Source organism: Dermacentor albipictus, chromosome 4 (assembly GCF_038994185.2).
Source record: "Dermacentor albipictus isolate Rhodes 1998 colony chromosome 4, USDA_Dalb.pri_finalv2, whole genome shotgun sequence".
NCBI lineage: Eukaryota > Metazoa > Arthropoda > Arachnida > Ixodida > Ixodidae > Dermacentor > Dermacentor albipictus.
This window is the reverse complement of record NC_091824.1, coordinates 67,393,480-67,410,425: the sequence shown is the minus strand read 5'-3', so window position 1 is coordinate 67,410,425 and position 16,946 is coordinate 67,393,480. Positions and strand designations below refer to the sequence as shown.

At 49.4% G+C, this 16,946-nt stretch overlaps 1 protein-coding gene across 3 annotated transcripts in view; it reads left to right on the top strand.

The window, feature by feature from the left end:
- Positions 1–16,946, top strand: part of LOC135902081 (uncharacterized) — a 651,905-nt gene that overhangs the window by 391,454 nt on the left and 243,505 nt on the right. For 2 of the 3 annotated variants that reach the window (XR_011513944.1, XM_070537064.1), the window contains exon 5: positions 1,130–1,285. The exons of the other annotated variant lie outside the window; for it this stretch is intronic. The gene's annotated coding sequence lies outside the window, so the exon portion shown is untranslated. The remainder of the gene's footprint in view (positions 1–1,129; positions 1,286–16,946) is intronic. 3 annotated transcript variants of the gene reach the window in all.

Here is a 16,946-nt window from a genome sequence, read left to right as displayed (position 1 = left end):
AACATAAAGTGAGAAAGAGAATGCTTCTTGGATAGACCCCGGTTGTTTAACGCTGTCCAATATAAGAAAATTACATTCAGAGGAAGGTCGGTGCAAGAGCCGGGTCGGCGAACTCACGGAGATCCATCACCACACCTCTGTTCGGTAGATGCCAGAGGCGCTAGGGAGTGTCTGTCAAAAGCGGACCGCTGGCCGCGCCGCCTATATCAATGTTACTTAGCGGGTTAGCGGGGAAAAATGCAATTTGTTCTCGGCAGTCGTGCAGTTCTTGTTGATATTGCATCGCGTGGGTATAAGACTGCGAGCTTTCCTCGCCACTGCTCGGGCATCCGCTCATTAACGTGCGGTGGCGCTTGATGGCTACACTCGAACCAAAGCGCGGCATCCATTTTAATAGACGCATCTAATGAATGGAACATGGTGAGGCTCGTTTCAATGCGGCGTATCAAACGCCCAATTCCATACGCTTATCTGACAGGGATGAGCTGAGTATTCCGGCTTGACGCACTGTTTCGTAAGTTGTTTCGGATCACACGTTCACAAAGCGCAGATCATCAGCTATCGTTGTCGTTTTTCGTTTTCTTGTTTTGTATCATAGCAGTGAGGAATGTACTCGCTATCAGTTGCACGCAGCATTCGGAGATGGTAGGCGAGCCTGCTGTAGGTCGTTACTCGCGGATTGCGTCAGTGATTCCACACCACTTTCCTTGCCAGAGGCAGTTAGCCGGTTTTCGGCATGATGTCTGTCGTTTGTTCAGCCATCGCGGCGAGGAGGATAAGGAGCCTGTCGCGGCAGTGAGGTGTACCCGCTGGTAGGCGTAGAATTGAATGAGTCGCAGTGTTCCTTCTAGTATTGGTTAATTTCAACCTGTCTTTAGTCTAAGGATTAATAAAGTATTATCACTCCTAAAGCAAACATACTTCAGTCACCGTTGGTTGCTTGTGCTACTGAGGATCGTATTTTTTAAACTGACACAGCTATATAGCCCAGTAGGCACCAGTATTAGGGCATTCGTTATGTTCCGGAAATGCAAAAGAATATAGTACGCAATGCAAATTCCTAGCACGCAGCAAACAGCTGAACCGGGCAGATACGCTGTAATTAACACTGAACACGGTATTGTTCCAGAAATGTGAACCCTGGAAGCTCTTGCCCGCTGGAGCATGGCCCAATGCACGCACGTTCGGGAAAGGATGAAGAAACTAAGCAGTCTTGAGACGGCACTGCAAAGCCCTCAATCACCCTGTGCTGAAGCGGCCAGTGTAGCCCTTGCGTCCATTCCTGGTGAGTCGATAAGCTCTACATTTTCTCTCATGCTCAAACCAATATAATATATTCCTTCCTTTGTCTTTCTTACATTTCTAATGCCAGCTAAGCTAAGTATATTGGCACCGCCGCAAGGGCGTACGGCCTTGTCCGTGTGCTTTATCCCTGTTCTTCAATTTCTCAATCAATTCAGCCTTGCACTGCGGTCTGCTAGCTTGTTGGTTAGCTCAGGTGGTAGAAAGCCCGCGCCGGAAAGGTTTGCTCTTGGGTTTGAGCCCTGAACCAAAACAATTTTTTTCTTAACTACGGATCTTTTTATGTGAGAAACCCATATGAATGTTCTTTGCAGCTTCGTGCAACAGTCGTGTGTACAATAATTTTCCCCACATGCACTTGTCCATGCACAATTCGCTGCTCAGTTACTGGGAGGCCCTAAGGCACTTTGCATGACCAACGTGGAAGTGCAATGGCTAACCTGTTCCTGCAATAGATTGCCGGCAAACCACCCAACAACCAACCTCGCACAAACGCAAAGCTCTCAAACCAATCTCAAAAGCGGCAACACCAGCATACCCTTCAGAAGGAAATGTCAACTGTGAGGCCCTCACTGAGCTGCAACAGCGGATAGAACGCAACCTGAACGAAGCATTAGATTGTAAGCTTGCCACATTGCTCGACGCCTCCATTGCAAAAGCTCTCGAACGCGCAATGGACAACTTCCTTACGGCGAAACTAGAAACGCTACTACTGCCCAGAATTGAGCAAGCCTTTGTGGCAAGAGAACAACAGCGACAGGAAAACATGGACGACACGCGCAAAGTGCTTCAAGACATGGTCGCAACTTTGGCTCAAAATCACAACACCCGTTTGACAGAAGTGGAAAACACCCTACTCCGTCCCAGAGCAGGTCCCCTAAAGAAGCCGTACTCGCGTCCCGACAAAGATGGCTGCGAGTAATCCAGAACGTGTTACCTACTGCATTTGGCAGTGGAACTGCCGGGGCTTCCGGCGAAAGCGAGCACATTTAGAGCAATACATTACGTCTCTCGCACCACATACTTCCCCTGATGTTATCGCATTACAAGAGACCGGAGAAGCGGCTAAGCTGTCGGGATACGCGGCATACACCGCAGTTTACAATCATAACCGCAGGCCCCAAGTAACCACACTAGTTAAGCGAAACATTCCGGTTATACAGCATCACACAGGCATTGATACAGCAGCTCACATTTTTCTGGAGATCATCCCGTCTGCAAAGCGCAAGCAACAGAGCCTCTTCATCCTAAATGCGTACAGCAGCCCCAGAGAACAACATAGGTTTCTACGACTTTTCACCAAAGCAGATCAAGTAGCTAGGGGAGCCCCCCTGCTCATCGTAGGGGACCTAAACGCCCCTGCGGTGGCATGGGGATACCCAATGGACCGCCGAAAGGGAAGACAACTATGGCTTGACGGACAGAATCTAGGTCTTACTCTTGTCACGGATCCAACTTCTCCCACTCGTATGGGAAACAGCGTTAGCAGAGATACTACTCCGGACTTGACATTCGCAAAACGAATTCCACAAGCAGACTGGATCAACACACAAGACAACTTGGGCAGTGACCACTATTTAATCCAAACAACAGTTCGAGCGGGCCCGCGAAAGCCTAAGGGTCGTGAACTCCACATAACGAACTGAGACGCTTTCCGGCAGGCCAGAGCCTTCACCTCTTTCTCGGGTACCCAACCCCCTTTCGAAGATTGGGTCGCATCCTTGCTGCAATACGCGAGCAAAGCCACTAAATTGGTGCCTGAGGAAGCCAATCTGCAGGAGGCAGATAGCAAGTTACTGCATATGTGGGAAGCCCTCGCCAGTCTGCAACGCAGATACAAACGCAACAAGCTCAACCGAACGCTCAGGAAACGTATTAGCACTCTCACTCTTGAAATCGAAGACTACGCACAAGAACTTACTCGTCAAAATTGGCACAGCACATGCGACAGCATGGAGCGGCAACCAAACCTGCCCAACACGTGGAATATCCTCCGTTGCCTCCTCGATCCGGCTAACAGCAAGAACACACAACAGCACAACTTGCAAAAAATTATTCACACCCATTCTGGCACGGACGCACAAGTTCTTCAAGAATTGATAGACCGATACATAGGACCTCAACCTACTACACCCGCTCCACCATACACAGGCACCGATAACGACCACCTGGACGTGCCCATAGAAGCAGCAGAAGTACGTGAAGCCATCCTCGCACTCCGCCCTAACTCAGCCCCGGGACCTGATGGCATTACTAATAAAATGCTTCGCAACCTAGATGAGGATTCTATACTAGCCCTCACAGCTTATTTTAACGAATACTGGGAAACTGGAAACCTCCCCTCACAATGGAAAGAAACCAAAATTATTATGATTCCCAAACCCGGGAAGCGCCTCCTACTCGAAAACCTCCGCCCTGTCTCCCTGACTTCATGTGTCGGAAAAGTCCTCGAGCACGTCATCCTCACACGCTTACACAGACATATGAACGACAACGACCTCTTCCCCAATACCATGATTGGCTTCCGCCCGAAACTTTCTGCTCAAGATATCATGATTCAGCTCAAGCACCAAATTATCGATGGCGACAAAACCTCCAGGCTGGACACCAGAGCCATCTTGGTGCTAGACCTAACCAAGGCCTTCGATAACGTCACGCATGAGGCCATACTGAACCAACTGGCACAACTCCAGGTTGGCCATCGAACCTATAACTACGTAAAGAATTTTCTTACAGGTCGCACGGCCACCATTACCATAGGAGGGTTGCAGTCGCCAATTATTCACTTCGGCAGTAAAGGCACGGCGCAAAGTTCGGTTCTATCCCCTTTTCTGTTTAACGTGGCCTTGCTCGGACTACCGCCTGCATTAGCTAGCATCCCCAACCTCAAGCATAGCCTCTACGCAGACGATATCACCCTGTGGGTCACCGGGGGCAGCGACGGGGACATCCAAGACACGCTGCAGCAAGCCATCAACGAGGTCGTTGCGTACGTAGAACCGCGCGGCCTGACGTGTTCCCCACAGAAATCGGAGCTCCTTCTGTACAAGCCTAATTGGGGAGGTCGACGTCCAGACCCTCACCCACCCGAGATAGAACTCCACGTGCACCAGCAACGCATACCTACAGTACCTAGCATTCGTATCCTTGGCTTACGCATCCAACAAAACGGCAGAAACACGGAAATACTCAAGCAATTAGATAATCATGTACACCAAACCACTCGCCTCATTGCACGCATCGGAAATCGACATCACGGCATGAAGGAAAGCAACCTTATACGCCTGGTAACCGCCTACGCCGTGAGCAGGATCACCTATGTCGCCCCGTACCTTAGCCTCAATGCAACTGAGAAGTCCAAACTCAATACCATGATCAAGAGGGCCTATAAACAAGCCCTACATCTTCCCATCACCACCTCTAACGAGAAACTGGACGCCCTAGGCATTCATAACACCATAGACGAGCTTATTGAAGCGCACCGTATTAGCCAATACGAACGACTTGCCAATTCCACCACGGGCAGGCACATTCTAGGCACCCTACACCACCCAATTCGGACCAAAAGTACCCATCCCTCCAAACATTCGTGATCAGCTAGTTATCCCGCCCATACCTCGCAATATGCACCCTGAACACAATCCGGAGCGACGTGCAGAAAGAGCTAAACAACTACAAAAGCGCTACGACCAAGCCGCTGACGTAACCTACGTGGACGCAGCAGACTACCCCAACCAAAACGCCATGGCGGTAGTCGCAGTCGCGGGTTCGCAGTACCACCTCTCCGCGGCCGCATCAATATTCGCCACGCAACCCGAAGTAGGCGAAGAAACGGCCATCGCTTTAGCCTACGCGGCTACCAATGCACACTGCATCATCAGCGACTCAAAAACGGCCATTCGTAACTACGCAAGAGGACTGATAGCACCCCAAGCGCAAAAGATTCTCTCTGGCACTCCTCTCTCAAGGTAACGCCGCGTGCAGATCATCTGGGCCCCTGGTCACTCGGGTCTGGCTGGAAACGAAGCCGCCCACGATGCCGCCCGAGCTCTCGCACACCGGGCGCATCATCCTTCTCCTGCGTCTTCCGATCCCGACCAGCCCTCTGGTCTGCATCGCGGTCACGCGCGGGACCGAATGGTCACGTTCAGAGAAATTCTACTGCACTACTGCAGAGAGCGGTTACGCTACCCCCCAGCACACAAAACACTGACTAAGTCTCAATCCACCACTTGGCGACTCCTTCAGACACGAACTTTTCCGAACCCCGTGCTTTACATACGCATGTACCCCGATGCATACTCACCACTCTGCAAAGCGTGCAAAGCCCGCGCCGACCTCAATCATATTATTTGGCAATGCCCCAAAGCCTCACCCACCAACACCTCCCGCACTAACACACGCATCATTAGTACGGCCGAGCAGTGGGAGACATTGCTGCTCAGCTTGGACCCAGAGGAGCAGCTCTGGGCCGTCCGGATGGCCGAAGACGCCGCCAGGAAGCAAGAACTGGCCGCCGTCTGAGGAAGGGGGGGATTGGGGGTTAGCCTCCCGACCCCCGCCACCCCTTAACCCCATCAAGGACACAATAAAGTTTTATCTCTCTCTCTGTAACTTTTGTGTGATGCTCATATGGTCTTATGCAAAAAAGCATAAGGTCAAAAGCAAAATCACCGCAGGCCGAAAGCTTTTGCTAAATTGGGAGAAGATAAAAAAATGTACCAACAAAATGTGAAAGTTACTTTTGCAGATGCTTCAGAAAACGACATGTTCTTATTTGACGCATCTATGAACACACATCTTTCGTTTTTCGAGTAGTCCCTCCCTGATTTTGTACACAAGTGACGTAATTCTTCCGCTTGTAAAAGCTGCATTTATTATTGATGTTCTGCGCGACCTGTCATGTCAGCGGAACATTTGGTTGGTCAAATATTTGCGTTTAGCACGCCAGCATCTCCTTTGAAGTTTGGGAGATGTTATTCTAGCCAACAGCATTCGGAAATGAAGAACCTTCCTCTGATTATCAGCCAGCGCGCTGTATTCCAATTGAACAGGTAGGCAAGCATGCACATCCACCGCTAAGCTTAGACAGCTCAGTCACTATACAGGGCCAATTCACTGCCACAGAACTGAGTGCCCAGAATGTGTCACTGCAAACTTACATTCCTCGAATAACGCTAAGAGGTATAGTGTGCACGCAGCAAGCGAGAAGGGAATGGCGGCGTACACATTAACGGATAGCGCTGGAACTATGCGGGAGGCGAAAGATCCAACTTCACCGCGCTTCTCTCAGCAATGTATCCCAGAACCGCCAGCCCCACTCTGAGCATCAGGGCAGTCAAAGACAGGGACCCACGAACTTGGCACTTCACTTTCAATTTGGGCGGTTCATCCATTAGACCTTTGCAGTGGTCCCGCAGTTATTGTAATCAGCCCCGGAGATCTCCCCCGTCTCATTTTCATTCCCCTAATTACACACTCTGCACGCCATCTCTCCATCCAGGCCGTTATATAGCTTACAGGAATATCTATGTACCTTCGCTCAGAACTCACCCTACTGCCTTTGCGCTTGAGTTTCATTAATGAACTCTTCAGAGAATATCTCTACATTTGCCAGCCCACCCGCTGTACGATCTACCATAGTGATGTTTCGCGCATGCTGTTACTTTAGATAAAGTGTGGGGCGATAACATCCGTGAATCACGAGTATCACGGATAGAATAAATATAAATTAATGAAAAATAGAAGTCGAAGCTAGAATAACATACAGCGAGAAATAGAAAGAGAGATAGAGGGAGAGGAATAATGCAGAGCCAAAATAAAGTTTGCAAGGATGCGGAGGACTTGACTAGGTATTTTTGTGAAAGCAATATGTGTTGGGCGACTGTTTGTGATAAGCAGATAAGTAGCACACAACGTTATAAAGTGCTACGGGGGTCACTGGAACGGCTTGTAAACGAGTGAACAAATTCTAACACTGTCTGTCTAAGTTGCAGAATAAAGATTCCGACTTTTCACAACTGTAGGTATATCCTTCCACAAGACATGTTGCAATTGAAAAGTTTACTTGAATATATATATATATATATATATATATATATATATATATATATATATATATATATATATATATATATATATATATATATATATTAAGGTATGGACGTTCTTCGGCGCAAAGCTTACGCAGTGGCGGCTGTGGTGAACACAATGATCACGTGAGCGGCGCAAGTCACAGGAACGAAACAGTGTCCACACGGCACCAGTGCGCGACCGTGGCATAATTTTCATAGACGGGAAAGCATGCCATCTGCGCTAGTGTTTGTTCACATGATTCTGCGAAGTCGCATAGGTTCACTAAGAATACACATGACTGCTGTTCACTCGTAATGGTATGAGTGACTTATTCAGAGAAAATTGGAAATGATGGCAACTATTGTACCGCTGACTTCTCCACAGACCTTAAATTGCTTTTACTTGTGTAAGTGGAGAAAGTTTGGAAATTGGAGAAATGCCGACATGGATCTTGACGCTGCACTGGCTACACGCACCTTAATGCTCTAACTGCGTCGACGACTTTCTTCGCTGTGCAGCAGGAAAATAAAAACGGGGTGGTCTTTATTATTGTTCCTGTATCCTTAAGCCAAGCGCTTTGATTGTGCACATGTGTGCGAAGAGGACCCGTTTGTATAGGCTTGTTGAAAAAGTTGGCGTCGAAAAGATTATGACCGAAAAAGCCGGTGTACTGACATTTCGGTTCCTATCAGACGTAATATTCCACTGCATTCGGCGTATTCCACGTGTCTGTCTTTATTTAGGAAACTTACACTCTGCACCTGTGCCATTTCCTTGAAATCGAGCTTCACCCCAATGCGAATCTCTTCTACTTTGCATGGTATTGCTTTACTTCGACCAACAAGTGCTTCGCCAGAGTCTCTTTCTATCGAATGCTTATTCTTATTTCTTTTTGTTCTTTGGCGTTTCATGCTATACCAACTCGATATTTCGCACTGTTTATATGTACCATCTCCGCGCACTGAGCCTCTCGACCAGGCAAAACAATCGCTGTAGCATCGCCACGCCAGGAGACATAGTTTGTCGTAACGAGTGTACACAGTTGAAGAATGGCAAAGAAAAAGCAAGAAACATCTTCCTGCGGGGCTCAAGGCTTGCTCCTTATACCGGCTTCGCCTTCCTATCTCTAACGGGGTTTCGATAGCATTCCTCAAAGTGGTTTAGCGTTGTTTGACTTCTATGTTCCGCTCGTCCACAGAGCGCATCTCGGACGTTCAGCGCCATCCCTCTTCGCAATGCTCGCATTGCAGATACCGCACCTAACTCCACCGGAAATTGCGTATACCTTCTTTAATTGGCTAGTTATCTCTCTGGGCCGCCGTCTTATTCAGAGTGTGTCTATGCCTCGCAGTTGGCGAGAGGCGCTAAAGGAGCGAAGCCGCCACGTCCCTTTGGAGCTCAGCTCAGTAGCTGATGGTGTACGGCTCAACGGGGCAGGCTTTTTTATTGCCTCCGGGCAAGTGTGCACAGAAATTCGCGGGCAAAAAGGGAAAACGAGAGACGGTGTGGGGTGGTTGCCTGCTGTCGTTTCTCGGCTCTGCTTGCTTCCAAGATGAAACTGACTGACTGCGTGGGGAAAGCTAACCCTCAAATAAACACAAGCGGATCAGACATACTCGTCAACTCGATCTCCTCCTCCCAGTTTCCCCCTCCGGTTTCGCTTTGTCAAAGGGATGAGCCGGAGCTATCCGCTTTCCTTGTTAGACACACATTGCGGTGCTTGATGCCACTGGCGCAGCAGCGAGTTAGATAATACGGTAGATGCCACTGGCGCAGCAGCGAGTTAGATAATACGGTATATCCATCAGCACCACTGCTGCTCCTATTTTAGCGAAAACCTAGCGAAAACCGTAGTTCGCTAAAAAGGCATCACAAAAGCACTCCCATTACTCTGAATTCACTCTCCCGTTTTGATGCACGCGCTGAGCTGCATGTCATAGGCGCGGAATGCCGCCTCTCTCCGTTTTTGTTACTGTTATGCGTGCCTAAATAGTATCCGAGAACCACACATAATGTGTGGCATGTGCTTCTCGAACTATGATCATCAGTTGCTGTGCAAAGGGCACTAAACTCTATTTTCTTCACGCGCCGTTATCTGAATTCAATGCAACACGGCATCTGTGCAACTCCTGTCACAAACCAAGGAATCAGCCTCTGCTCGTGATTTGTACCTATGTCATACAATATAGCAAGAGTTGAAGCGCAACCACATGTTTAACATTATTTTAACTCCTCCGTGTTTGGAATCACACAAGCACAGCATAATTGTCACAAGTATGCAACCAAAAAACTTCCGATGTAAAGAACTTGTGTCGAAATACCAACCATGAGACCAGTTCAGACGTCAGCCTCTCATTACGTAGTATCCCCGGGGAAAAAGAGCGCATTATGAATCAGCACCCGCTGTAGCACTCATTCTAGGGGAACGCGCCGCCACTTCTGCGAACGCCTCCGTTGTACATATCCTCTATATATGAGCAACAAGGCATTGAGAAACGTAACAAACATTATACTGCTTCCGATTCCGTACAGCAACTTCGATTTCAAACCTACAGGTCGCTCTCACTCTCCTAGCAGTCGAGCAGATATAGCACTTGCAGCGTTGCACCTTCGGTAAGTTCGTTGCTCGAGAAGTTACTTGGAGGACGAGGCAGTGAAGCAGAGATACAGGTTGCGAGGATGAAACAGGAAGACTTGAGTGTTTGGTAGAACAAATGAAAAGTGAACAAGCAGCCCAGCGCAAAAATAAAAAAGAAAGCAAGAAACGCGTGTGAGACTGTCACGTCGACCAGGCACAAGCGCATCTAAAATTCCCAGCCCACTTTCAATATTGCCGGCGAAGCACATCCGGAACCCTCGAAGTTTTGAGCGAACCTCAAGCAACCGGATATTGCTGGCAGGCTCCGCGCTGTCATCTTTGCCGTTGCCATCAGGTATACTCACTGGCTCCTTCGTAGCAATAGCTTCAAGTGGCCAAGAAGGCGGCACTTTTGCTATGGGGAATCCGATGCCGGCGTCACTTCTTCAAGAACAAATTGCTCCTTGCACTTACAATGACATAACAGAAGCGTAGTGAAATTGCAAGTTTCCCCGCGGGCTTTCGAAACAAATAAAGGTTATTTTAGTAGAGCTCCCGTAGGTGCCCGTGCGCACTATATACTGAGCGACTGAGCGACCGTGCCACCGAATCAGCAAGTACGGAGCATTCCGCGTTATGATTTTTCGGCTAAGCGTCTCCGGTTTAGATTATGCGGCAGGTGCGAACGTGCATTTTAGGTATTTGCCTCACATCTTAGGAGCACTGCAAACGACGCGAAGAGTCAGCGACGCCTCAAGCAGCCCATGACAAGACTGCCTGCCTGGATGCATGTCGGTATCAGACTCGGCGTATAGGAAGAGGAAAGCACGGCATTCAAATGCCTTCTGTCATACTTTTTCAAAGGTGAAGTCTTTCGTAGCGCGTTACCATCCACGACTTCCACGGCCATCCAACCACCGACACCCGCCCTCGTGGCTCCCGGCGGTGGCGAAACGCACGCTGGCAACCTGAACAGTTCTGAATGCTCGCTCGCCCGGTTGGCTGGACATCTGGCTTACCCTAGAAGCTCCAGCCCCATATCAGCCTCACATGGCCGTCGGGGCGTCGGCGTCAAACCACTGTCGCCAAGCTGTCGTCGTCATGGTGGGTTCGTCGGTCCGTTGACGTCAATCCTTGTTCGTCATTTTACTGTAGTCATGGTGTAGTCATGCAATCGTAATAATGCCTCGTCATGCCATAGTCGTCTTTGCGCTGTTAAACAGCCACTATCATGCGTCCGTAGTCATTCCGTCGTGGTCGCGTCATCGTTGTCACTCCAACTTAGCCATCCGACTGCCGTCATGTCGTCGTGGTCACGCCATTGTCGTTATACAGTCGCCGTCATCACGATGCTCTCATACCATTCTCATGCCATCGTCATCGCATTATTGCGATGGCATAAATGCCATCGTATTAGAATCGCCGCCCTACCGTCGTTGTCATACTGCCGTCGTGATGCCGTCGCGGTCGTGTTCTCGTCGTCATTCCAACCTCGTCATCCGACTCTCGCCACGCCATCGTGGACACGCCTTCGTTATCACACCGTAATCGACATACCATTGTGCTCACGCCGTCATCATCTGGCTGTCGTTTTCCCATCGCCATCGCTTCAGTGACGTTATCGCATTGTAATCTTGCCGTCGTCAACATACCACCTTCGCCCACGCATTGACGTCAATCCTTTTTTCATTCTTCTGCAGTCCTCGTCAGATAGTCACTATCATGCATTCGTTGTCATACCATTGTCGCCATGTAGCTGTGATCGTGCCATGTAATCACTCTAACTTCATCATCCTATTTTTATCAGACCATCGTTGTCACGCCATCGTCGGGATCACATGGTCCGGATTTCGTCATCATACCGTCTTTGTCGTTCCACTGACGTCTTTATTTCTTCGACATTCCATCTTTCTCGTTATCATACTGCTTCAAAGTTAAAACGAGAACGAGGACAGAAATAACCGCGTTCGCCGTGACTTCAGACTGACGTCATCACACATGCCGGAGCGGCTTCAGAACGTCTGGAAAAAGGGTTTCACTGAATAAACGGGTGCAGCGTTCCCGTTTTTGTGTGAGCGTTATTATGCTCCTGGCCGTCGAGCCGGATGCCGTACCTGCCCGGTAGCAGTCATAACACATCGCAGGTGCCATAGCAAAGTGATACGATGCCGAAGCAACGGAAGTCTGAGATTAACCACTGCAGATGTTAAATAAACGTGAATTCCAATATAGGGTCTGTCCCTACCTTCTTAGAGTACTAATCCCGTTACCAACGTCATTTATCGAGAGACGAGTTATGGTGTAATCTTAATGCTTTAGCCTTCTTAGAAAACTTAAAACGCACTTTTCGGGGATGTGTGTGTGTGTGTGTGTGTGTGTGTGTGTGTGTGTGTGTGTGTGTGTGTGTGTGTGTGTGTGTGTGTGTGTGTGTGTGTGTGTGTGTGTGTGTGTGTGTGTGTGTGTGTGTGTGTTTGTGTGTGGGTGCGTGCGTGCGTGCGTGCGTGCGTGTGTGCGTGTGTGTGTGTGTGTGTGTGTGTGTGTGTAACCATTTTCTTGCCTACATGGGTTACTGGGTGGTTTGCAGTGGACTGGGTAGCGCATGGCACTGCTGTGCTGAAGAAACAGGGTTGAAAGCGAACAATCGGGCCAACTTGAGTCACTGGGTATGTGGCAATGTGTACATGCGTTGCGCTCTTCGACCAAACGTTTTCATGTCGACATGCGGGATTGGATAGGTACCGCGGTTCGAAGGATTTCTGAATTCAATCGTTCTAAAGCCAGGATTTGATATGAGGCATGCCGTAGCGGCGAGCTACAGATAAATTTGGCCACCACGGGCCCTTTAATGTACCACAATGCATGCGACGCAAGTGTTTTTGCATTTCGCCATCATAGAAATGCGCGATTGACTGCCGCGACTTCGTGCTTAGCAGCGCAGCACCATAGGCGCTAAGCCACGTCGGCCGGTAGAAGAAACTCTTTGACGGCGACTTGGAGGACGGAGTATGGCCACTCTGTCGGTGTACGGCCTTTATTGAACCTGTTTTGTACGAACTTGGGTCCCTGGGTGTGGGCCAGTATGTGTGTGGGCCACTCTTCGATGAGCGTCTTCGATGCCAACTTGGGCAGCTAGGTATAAGCCACTGGGATTGTGCCCCTCTTTAGTGACGAAAAAGATCTCTTAAATTTCTCCGCTGCAGAGCGGACTCGAGCCCACGTCACAAGAGTTCCTCAAGGACAGCCGCCCGACGCATTAGCAGGCTGCGCCGCAAATGCACTCGGTATGCGCTTCTTTTTAATTAACGTCTTTCATGCCAACGGTTTAGCGTGCTACCCCGTAAATGCAGTGGGTATGTGCCGCTCTTCAATGAACCTCTCGCCAACTTGCGTCAGTGAATATGTGCCACTGGGTGTACCGCAAATCAGGGAACGATTCTCCGCGTTCGCAGGCACCGGCGCGCCGCGCTTCTTGTCTCGGAGGCCACGCGCGGACCTCTCGGCAGTGCTACTAGATGGCGCGGCGTGTCCTGAAAGCCGCCCGAGAGAGGGGCTCGGTTGCCGCATGACGCATCTCTAACCATTCGCACGCACCAGCGAGCAATGGATTTCAGGGGCCATGTGCAGGCTTCGCGGTGGTGGCGCTAGATGCCACAGAGTGTTAGGGAAATGCGACAGACAAGTCCCGCTGCGCTATATGGTTCATAAATAACTCGTTTCGACAGTGGTCGTAATTTGTGTTGCTTTATTGATTTCTTGCTAAACGCATTGCCGTTGACACTCCTTGTGAGATGGGTTCTGCCGATTTTTGACTGTGCTATTTTTCACACCCCATGTGGCGATGTTCCCCAAAAAGTGACATGCCAGATGAAATATAGCATTTGATGCTTGGATCTGAGGCGTAATTATAATATTGTAATTTCGCCTCACTTTACCTCGACTCTAGGTCACGTGCATCTCCACGGTACTGATATGTGGAATGGATGGTTGAAAATTTAAACATTACTTTTATTCACCAATTATCTCCTCTCGTGTTTTTTTTTTTCAACAGCACATCGAGTTCGAATATACATAGTATGCACGTACGTCATTCAAGGATACCGTGTGACTTCCGGTTTACGGCGGCGCTATGTTGGGGAACCTATGGGGAACCAGCGCTGGCCAGGAGGCGCTACGACAGTTTTCATGCGTTACTAAAATATGCTGAAACCGTCCGATAGGGAGGCTACGAAGATGGCACGACATATTTAACGATAAGAAACGTGCGCCTGTATCAATGTTTGCCTAGCGCGATGCGGCCAGCCAAGTTCTGCCCATGGCCATGCGCGCTGAGTAGAGCGCATGCGCTGCTACGTCCTAGCACGTCGGTTCCCTGCCGTTTGAGGAGCCGTGAAAAGTGTGACTCAAGACAATCGGTGAATTGGCTGACACGAAATCACTGCGTGTGCTACTGGAAACTGTGTCTACCGCTCGCTAGGCTGTGTGTTACGGCGCTGCTGTCGGCACGCGAAGCTTCAGCGCTGGTTGCCCATTGGCCTCGAGATCGAACAGAGTCGGCTCCTAGCGGCGAGGTGACGAAGCTCCCAAGTGTGGATGCCGGCGGCCCGTCGCGGCTCCAGCCGCAGTGTGCAGCGATCGTAGTTCGCGAAATCACGATGGATGTTGTCGAGGACGGTTTGTGCGATGGTTAGTAACCTCTCAACCTGTTATTCTTTCATTTTTGTTACGGAAATTCGTAAAGTAAATCGCTGTACGTTTTTAGTGTACTGATGCGAAAAGCATTTGCTTAACGCGACCACACCATGTGCGCTCGTCTCCTGTCAACGTGATATCATATTGGACTACTCGCCATCCTTTTTCGTCAACGAACGCTTGAACGCACCATCGTCGAAGTGCTTACTGCACACCATCGCATACTCGGAAGGGGCCTTGCCGTTCCGCAGCCTGACGAGCCATTCTCGGCGACGTGCCGCGTCAACGGGATAGTAGTGAAAGCTTATCCCTGGCTCTGAGCAATATGTGCTGCATTGCCGAACCAAACAAAATCTCACGATGGTAAATGAAGCGTTTTCTGCGGGCACGCAGCACAGAATCGCGAAATGAAAACAGTAGCGCCCTACACTTCCACACACCGCACGGGCGACGCATCCACACTAACGGGGCGACGGTGCTGCCACCTATAGGTCGATCTCGCGGCCAATAGGCTTATGCGCGCGCCTGTTGACAAGGTTCCCCAAGATGGCGGAAGGTAGCGGAAGCAGACGACAGCAGCGGATGTGACATCACGTGCATACTATGCAGCCTATGTATAAGAAAGTGTCGTTTCACGGCTATATTTTTTCTGATAGCGCTACTAAGTCAAAATTGTTCATTACCCATTAACTGAGTTTCATAAGTCCCGTTCACTCGTTAGACATGGGATGTCGTGTTTATTCAAACATGTTTAGCTAACTCAAATTTTAGATTTCAACTAAGAGAAATTTATTCACCGCACAATAATTGAATTTCACAAGGTCACGTTCACTCGTGACGCATGAGGTGTCGCGATTATCTGAACATGTTTCGCTCCCCCAAGTTTTCGACGTGACCAATTTTCACCCTCTGTATATCGAGGTGTTGCCAGTTTAGCAATCTTTCTTCACGACAAATCATATTACCTAACAAGCACTGTATTTCTATCTCGTTTTATTGACCCGATTTACTTTTAACGCGTGTACTCTAGCTTTTCTGTGCTCAAGACATTGCCAGAAACGGAGTTCTCTATTTCATATTGTAAATTGTTTCACATTGCTTGTGTGTAATGAAGAAATCATTTGGATTTTACCATGAAATATTCTGCCTGTCTCAATCGAGCTAAACATGCATTATACTAGAGTTCCGCGTTAGCTTACATTTCGCAGAAAGACAGCTGCACACGAGAAGAAACGTTATCTTCTGACTATCGTAGCTGGAGGACCTCTCAGAATACTCCGAAAAGAGCCACTGTCACGAAAATTGCAGGAATTAACGAGCATTCGGCGCGTAAAAATATCGGTGGTGTTGCAGTTTCTGGCGAGAAAGTAAAATAAGCGCCATTTTCCGCGCAAGTAAAAAAGTGAAGTCCTTTAATTACTAGGCACGCTGCGATACAGTTTGCCGTCCCCTACACCGCTGCATTCTTTTTTTTTCATTTTCTAAGCAGGAAAAAATCAGTAATTCGATGAAATGGAAAATCTGAGGCTGGAAGGAGAGATAGAAAAAAGTAAAAGCTAAGAAGAACCTTCAATCGACGGTTTTACGCTCACCCGCTCCCCAGGTCTCACGGAGTGGAAAGCTAATACTCTCTCTCCCTCTTTCACATGCACGCTTTCGTGCTGTCGCACAAACCAAGCTGAATCGCACGAGGGGCTTCGTTTTACGGCGTATCGCGGCAGGCGTGATTTCGCGACGAGGACACGAGCATAATCGGAATCATAAATCCCACAGCCTGTATTGTGTACGTTTCCCGAAGCTAAAGGATAAGGGGGGGGGGGGGGGGATCGCCGCATCGACTTTGTCAGTCGATGCGGCGGCGGCTGTAAACGAGTGAGATGAGAGAGAGAGACGCAAGGAAGAGCCACTAATGCGCGCGGACCGCTCTGATAAGCGGCAGGCGTAAAAGCGGCTTGGAACTCGCGGGACCATTTTGTGTCGTACACGCTCGTTACGAGAGTGTTTTACGACGGCGGGGTGTAGCGACCTGGCTATCGGCCAAAGCCGTGCATTTTAAGTGGTACTCTCGTTCAGGCCCTTCCCCTATCGGCGTAACCTTGCCCGCTGTCCACGCCGACATGAAAACGCGTGCGCGAAGGACCACTCCGTTTTTGGAGGCTGGCCCGTAGGGCCGCGCAAGAGTGTCGAAGGTGGCTCCTGTGCCGGCGAGACACGGCGGGGCCGTGCATTACCATTGCACGAGTGCGCTGACACGGCCAGGTGTGGCCTTCGAAAGCTGGCCCAACTTTCCTAATAGGCGCAT